The sequence below is a fragment of the Lepisosteus platostomus genome, chromosome 3 (assembly GCF_059453375.1).
Source record: "Lepisosteus platostomus isolate fLepPlt1 chromosome 3, fLepPlt1.hap1, whole genome shotgun sequence".
In the NCBI taxonomy this organism is placed as follows: Eukaryota; Metazoa; Chordata; class Actinopteri; order Semionotiformes; family Lepisosteidae; genus Lepisosteus; species Lepisosteus platostomus.
This window is the reverse complement of record NC_142613.1, coordinates 16,569,409-16,576,887: the sequence shown is the minus strand read 5'-3', so window position 1 is coordinate 16,576,887 and position 7,479 is coordinate 16,569,409. Positions and strand designations below refer to the sequence as shown.

General features: G+C 36.4%; 1 protein-coding gene across 1 annotated transcript in view; it reads left to right on the top strand.

Moving 5' to 3' along the window:
* The first annotated feature begins 566 nt into the window (after positions 1-566).
* LOC148674544 (uncharacterized) overlaps positions 567-7,479 on the top strand; it is a 47,528-nt gene continuing 40,615 nt past the window's right edge. The window contains exon 1 of the mRNA XM_088624760.1: positions 567-652. The gene's annotated coding sequence lies outside the window, so the exon portion shown is untranslated. The remainder of the gene's footprint in view (positions 653-7,479) is intronic.

The window sequence follows — 7,479 nt, the reverse complement described above, 5'->3', positions numbered from 1 at the left end:
GAAAGGTACTGTCAAAGTGTACCCAAAGAGATTTACTTCAGAAGCAGTAATGAAGCACATGATGACACAAGTAGAATTTAAATAGGTGTGCATATAGCAAACAGAAAGCATTTTGGACACAGAATTACTGTATGTGTGTTTTAAACAAACTGTCCGGTTCTATTAGTTAAAAAAATTTCCTGATTTGACAAGATTCACAAATAAATACACAACTAACAACTAAATGAGTGAATTGGCTTATATTGACTTCTTCCATTTTAGTGTTTTTTATGTTTCTATTTTTTTATTGTTTTCTACAGTAAAACAGAGAAGAATTTGGTGTTCTAAAATAGTTTGTCTTGAACTAAGAAACGTATACTTAATTGAGAAATTATCATAACAGACATAATGTGATTCATTTTACCTTCTTCAATTTACTCTCTGTGACTATCCACTACCCTGATAATGGACTGAGCTGGTACAGTGGGTTCAGACACGATCACAGCCCTTGTCTGGATCACATTACCCAGAAAGCCGTGGGAAGGAGCTACTGCCCTCAGTCACCTGACCAGGTGGTCAGGTGATAGATTTAAAATTTGCAGGAAGCAAATTCTTTGTGTATGCCTTCAATAGAGGGAGAAGGAGTGACTGACCAAGTACTGTAAATGGAACTGTGAGTAACTGTGATTTCTTTGATTAACTAGTAAGCTTAGTTGCGTGCTAACATCGAATATCTGCTCATATCAAAATATCCTGCACCGTAAATAAAAAGCATTAGCTTTGTACCTTACAACTGCAGTTGTCTCTGTTTTCTTAGGCTCGACTTTGTAAAAGATTCTGTAACAGCACACCAATATGAAAACCAAGGATACTTTTTACTTGCATTAAAGTATTAATGTAATTTCAAAATGAGTATTTTATTGTGGTTTCACTTTGTTATATATGGAAACATTAGCAAACTTCAGGCGGCTTAAAAATTATCTAGGAAATGGTCATTTTCTTCTTCCTTAAGAAATCCTTTACAAAATAAGATCATTGGAAAGGTTACAAATGAAAGGAGGTCATTAGGCCCATCTATCTGGTTTGGTAGTTAGTGGTTGATCCAAGGATTTCATCCAGCCATTTCTTGAAAAAAGCTAGGTTATTGGCTTCAACAACATGACTGAGTAACTTGTTCCATAGTCCCACAATCCTCTGGGTAAATAAGTTCCTCCTGTTTCAGTTTTAAATAATAATTGCTTACACTTATATAGCGCTTTTCTGGACACTCCACTCAAAGCGCTTTACAGGTAATGGGGACTCCCCTCCACCACCACCAATGTGCAGCATCCACCTGGATGATGCGACGGCAGCCATAGTGCGCCAGAACGCTCACCACACATCAGCTATCAGTGGGGAGGAGAGTAGAGTAATGTAGCCAATTCATAGAGGGGGATTATTAGGAAGCCATGATTGGTAAGGGGCAATTGGAAATTTGGCCAGGACACCGGGGTTACACCCCTACTCTTTTCGAGAAGCGCCCTGGGATTTTTAATGACCACAGAGAGTCAGGACCTCGGTTTTACGTCTCATCCGAAGGACGGCGCCTGTTTACAGTATAGTGTCCCCATCACTATACTGGGGCATTAGGACCCACATGGACCGCAGGGTGAGTGCCCCCTGCTGGCCCCACTAACACCTCTTCCAGCAGCAACCTTAGTTTTTCCCAGAAGGTCTCCCATCCAATGCACTCATACTGTATATAGTTTGCACTTGTTTCACTTTCAACTCAGTGGTGTAAACAGGTTGTGAAGGTTCTTTTACCATTACACATTAGATAGATTGCTTGATATACACTTCATGAACTCAAAAACAAGCATCATTAAGACATATGGCATACAAGCCAAAATTGTTTATAAATTTGCCTTTGGTTCAATCTGTTTTGCAAGTTCAAGATAAAGAAGCAAATTATTAAATTCCACTGAACTTTCCAATAATGACAAATGACAGCTTGTCTACTTCAACACAACTTACTGAAATACTGGAAAATGATCTCTGACATGCATCTTGGTTTGTCAGTTGCAAACTTTTTATGTATTGGTATTTGTTTTTAAATAATCTCCGAAGAAAGGAAGAAAAACTGTTAGCAAATCAAGAAAAATTAAGTGTTTAGTTTAAATGGGTTTTGCTCTAGGGATGCAGCCTAGCTGAACATGATTTCTTGGAAAAATTACAGAGACTTATTACTTCATTACTTACAAAGCCTATTGATTTCCTGTCATCATTTCTTCTGTATAGCACATCACTGGGAATTTAAGAGGCCCTGTAAAGATAGAAACAGCTGTCAGTATTATTTTTCTGCATTGATCTTTATTGTGGTCATCAGCAATAATGACAAAAATGGAACAAAAGTAGAGACATTCCATATTCTTTTTTAAATGCAATTTCTTCTTGAGCATTTTTGTACATCCCGCGTGGCTTTCACAAAGGATTTAAACAAATGAACTGTATAATGCAATGCCATGCAGGGCAGCCCACAATGGAGGCAAAAGGTTCTAGGTAGCTCCTGAGCACAAGATTTCAAGTTAAAGTAAAGTTTTTATTAAATGTTAATTTAAAGTAGTTAATTAGAGGGCTCTTCCAGTAATACACTAGTACAAATAAACATCCTTGTGCTGTAACAAAAATGGGGCATCTCCACAGGTTGCTGAAGAAAAAATAAACAGACCTGAATTGTTGCTGAAAAATCCCTTTCAGCTTCTAGCCAGGAAACTAATAACCCACAGTGGGGAAAAATAGCAGCCTTTCACAATGGCAGTGTATGGTTGTTCCAGCTGCCTAGCTGGAATTATAAGCCACCATCGCTGTTGCCAGAAGAAATGGTTTTCCAGCTCTCACACTGGTAAACAAGGAGCCAGGACTGTCAGACTGTCCGGGGCAGAGGCTAGGGGTGATCTGGCAGTTAGTCCCTGGACTCTGCACCTGGTCATTACTGTCTTCTTTCCTGCCCAGCACTGAATTTATCCTTTCTTGAGCAGGATACTCTGCTGATCCTGCTCCAGTGATTGTTGGTATCCTGTCAACCAGCCTGTGAACTGCAAGTCACCACCTAGAGCTGGGGGAAACTTTGAAAAAGAAAGAGATAAGCTGCTGTTTTGGTAATGCTTTGCAAAGTGCATTAACCATTAGTTGACATATACCTGTTGTAGCTCAAGACATTGCAGCTGATATTTCTAACAGATTATTAACATTGCATCTTTATATTTTATCATATAGACCAAGATAAATAATCCTTACTTAACACCTCCTCCTCATGAGACAGACTTCTTCTACCACTTCGGTTGAATTGTTTTGCTTTGTATTTTTTTCTAAATCAATCAAAGATTTTCTTTATTATTGGTTTAATGGAGTCACGTTACTAAACTGGGAACTCTTCAACTGATACAAGTCCAAAATGTATTGCAGGTCACTTTTTGCTGTACAAAACATTTGTTAGATGAAAACTCTTGAAGTAAATATCTGGAAATAAAAGTCTTGAAGATATAGTTTGTGATATCAGCTTATTCGTTATATATTTAAATAACCAGGAACTGACATTTTTTGTTCATGATAAAGGTCTGTGATAAATAATTAGAATTAAAAATAATTTGTATTCATAATTACCACAATATACAGTTATTTAAGAAATTAAATCAGTCATTATTTTAAAAAAGGAATAACAAATAAAATAGAAATATCCACCAAGTAATGCTTAGAGATTAATGATGACAGATGCTGATATTGAACTGTTTCATCGATTCAATTTCCATTGTGCATGGTACAGGCAAAACATAAAAAATAAAATATAATTTGGAAACACAAGGAGTTCTAAAAGGGTGTGTGTCAGATGTGTTAACTACACATAGTTTATGAAAAGCATTACGTTGATGATGAGATTACACCTAATGTGTAAATGTCCTTGTTAATTGCAGTATACCTGGAAACAATTAAAAGGTGATTTAAAAGAAGATGGGTTAATTATTTTCAATTTTTTGATGACCTCATATTTTTGTTTGCGTCAAACATTGGAAATGTGGCAACAGTTTAGTTTTATTGTTCTGCATACTGTACATTTCAACACATTAACAAACAGTTGCCTTGTCTTTATGAGTAAAATAATTAAAGCATAAATGCAGTAAAATAATAAAAGTATAAAAAAACAGGTGAGTGAAAAGATATTTATGGGGAACTCTTGGCAGTTGTCCTAAAGAATCACGTGTTAATAATAGGTGGTTCCACGTTAAAGGAGAATAAAAGGAAGTTGATACTGGGGAGCACCTCAAGATAAACTAATCAAAACATAAAAAACTGAACAATGTGTACATGGAGCACGACCACCATGATGTATCTAAGATTATGTTTTTTTGTCTTCATCTTTCCATGCAATAAATCAGTGCCCCCTGTGCCTCCCAGCCCCCCTCCCTGCATTCTGGATTTTGGATCACCAAATGTAAATCCATGACAAGGGTATCTATATATAATATTAATGGCCACAGTGGAGGGTTCCTGTGAACAGAGCACTCACTGCCAAATAAAGAGTGATCTGAGCCCAGCCGTTCATCCTCCCCGGCACACTCTACATCATCTACAGGATGAATGTAGCATCATTAGGCAAAAAAGCCTGGCCATTCTCTACAGAAATGGCTAGGTTGGAGGTACCAATAAATCTAGTCCAGGCCGGCTCCCTGAGATACTGTCACAGGCTACACACAAAACTGATGTCTGCGCAGGCCTCGGAGCAACCTCAAACCTGCGTTATCTAAAGTCGGCGGGTGGAAGCGGCTATTTCTTATGTTCTGTCTCTCGAGCCACTTCTCATTTTAATTTATTTACAACTGTAACTGCCCACCAAGGAGACAGAAGACAGCAAAGGAGAAATGGAGTGCTGTCACTCTGCTATCATGGGGGGGCTCTACTGCTTTCACTTCAGGAGGTTCAGCCTCTGGAGAGATAACTTGCATCACTCCATTCCACCTGCACCACTGCTTTAGTCAATGGTCTTCCCAGAATTAGTTAAGGGATGTTTATGAAGTCTTTCACTTTCCATAGTAAGTGTTTGTCCCTTAATTGTAAACCTTATGGGACATTCTAATTACATTGTCATTCTGCCTGTGGTCCACATGTTTTGTGCTGTTCTAAAAAAAATGGGATTTTGTAATCCCATGGAGGTCCTATGAGTTTACTATTACAATGGCCAACGTCAACTCTGTGTATTGCTCATTGCTAACTTTTAATAGAAAATACTTCTTCTTATTAAATACGGTATTTGTTTTGAATATTGTAAGACAAGTAGCTCCAACCCTGGTTCTGTAGACTGGTCCTCCTGTATATTTGCTAATTTTCATCCCATGGAGATTTTAATTGATTATTTCAAACCTCAGATATTTCCTCATTTAGAGCTTTATTAGTTGCCTTTGTCTCCTGAAAAATAGCTTTATTTTCTTTAACTTCTAAACTGTTTAGTATGTGGAAAATATTTTGTTTTATTAATTAGACAATTCAGTTATTAAAATAACCTATACTGTATTTGATAAACTCTAGTGTAAACTATTTCAGCTGTATACTTAAATGTGAATTGTTAAAATAACCAACACACATCCTATTCTGACACATTGTCACTTTAATTTATTATGTAGTGTTTTAAAATTAAGATATTACAAAACCGATGTGATCAAATACTGTTAAGCAGTTAATCACACAAAAAATGTACAAATAGCTGTTGCAGAATTAAATTTAATGTTCTCTGCTTGTAATCCATAACAAGTTTGGTTACAAATTCTAGTCATTTTGGTTTTCATTGGGAATTCCTGTCAGCGACAAGACATTGTAGAAACTGTGTAAGAAATGTCTAGTGTAAATCACCTTTAAATACATCAATTATATGAATGCATTCCTACATTTAACAGGCAGTTTTAAATGTTTTGCCCCAAGGGATGTTGAAAAGTGATTTCCCCTCTGATGAATACACCAAAATGGTGTATTGAATAAAAAATAAGGTTCTTCATCAAATAAATGCATGAAAGTTTCTACTAAAACATCTTTAAAATCTTCAGTATGAAAAAAAACACTTTCAAAGATAATATCTCACCAGCCTAGAAAACCACTTAGACAGGATAGCATTTAATTGATTTCCCTGTTTGTTATGTTAATACCTCTAGTGAAAATGTACAGGGATATTTAAATCAAAAGAAAAGACTGTCAACCAGGTACCAAATAGGATAATGGAGTAAAATTCCTAAAACTGAGAGAGGCTATTGATAATCAATTGAAATGTAGGAGAAATTGAAAAGCTGTCTTGTTCTCAATTGTGCACAGTATGAGAAACAATTTGAAAATAATGGTGACTTGAAAACAGATTGCAGCATAGTCAATATGGTATCCACATGAAGGACAAATTAGAAAACTATGCAGTGGACAGGCTTTGTTGTTTTAGACATTATCTTGGTGGCATGAGACTGACACACTGCATTGCAAACTCTGACTTTAAAGGATTATGTGAACAATTTAGTGATTGTTATTCATTTTAGTCTTCATCAAATGAACATTGTAAGTTCCTCTAGAAGACAGAGTAATGTTCCATCAATATCTTTCCAACTAAAAAAGAATGGAACTTTTGAAATTAAAAGGATAGGCTTTCATCACTTTAACAGCCAAGACAAAATCACAACATTTGAAAGTTAAGATAATGACACTCCTAACTCACTGAAAACAGTCATGTTTTATGACTGAGGTTTCCAGTTCTCTGTTTTTTGTCCCTGTTTTCTCTATTTGAAAAAAAATAGCTGTTTCCCAGAATCTTCAAAATTCAGTTCATGTTGCAGCATCTTAGTTATAAGTAAAAAACATTTTACTAATGATTTGTTTAGTATACATGGGCCTTCTACTATATTATTATAAAGTAATAAAACTATATAACATACAATACTATATTATTTTATAACTCATTCAAACTCATTCATAATGTTTTGCTGGGAGATGCAGACCAGATCCAAGGAATCATTGTGAATTCACAAAAACAGTAATTGCAAAGTCTGAAGGAACTTCTTAAGTCTTTAACATCTTTGTGTTAATCTTTGTGCAAAACTGAATACAAACATTTTCAACGATGGACAGAGAACCATGAGATGAGTTTTTTGAAAATGTAGTAACAAGAAGACAGAGGCATAAGGGTTCATATCGACTGATTGAAGACTCTAACTTAAAGTGGTAGGCGGAAATGCTTTTTCTGAATTGTTCCATTTTACTTCTCTTTCACAGGGCATACACAGACACAAACGCATACACGCTCAAACCAGAGCCAGTTTTCCCAGGAGCTAGTTAACGTTGGAAGGAAACTGGAGCATCCAGAGGAAACCTGTGCAAATATGGGGAGAACATACAAACTCCACACAGATAGCACCCCAGCTCCAGAACTGGACTCAAGACCCTAGTGCTGCAAGACAGCAATGATACCTACTGCATCACCATGCCACCCTGCCCTAC